The following is a 315-nucleotide window of genomic DNA, read 5'->3' as shown; positions in this document are numbered from 1 at the left end:
GCCGCCGCCGCCGCGCGGGGCAGGCTGGGACGGGGAGTCCGCGGGCCGAGGGCCGCCACTGGGCCACGGGGGGTCTGGGGACTACAGCTCCCAGCAGACCCCGCGGCGCACCCGCAGAGGCCGCCGGGAAATGGAGTCCTCGGCCTGGCCTCCCCCACGGGGGAGGGGCGCCCCCGCGGTGCGCACGGGGGGGGAGGACGGGTCCGACTACAACTCCCGGCGTGCACCGCGCGGCCTCGCCCTCCCCCTGGCTGGGGCGGGGCTGGGGGCGGGGCCAGGGGTAATGGGGGGCGGAGGTGCAGCGCTGCATGGGGG

Source organism: Haliaeetus leucocephalus, unplaced genomic scaffold, assembly GCF_000737465.1.
Source record: "Haliaeetus leucocephalus isolate CR32 unplaced genomic scaffold, Haliaeetus_leucocephalus-4.0 Scaffold193, whole genome shotgun sequence".
Classification (NCBI taxonomy): Eukaryota; Metazoa; Chordata; class Aves; order Accipitriformes; family Accipitridae; genus Haliaeetus; species Haliaeetus leucocephalus.
The sequence above is the reverse complement of the archived record's forward strand: the minus strand, read 5'-3'. Positions refer to the sequence as shown.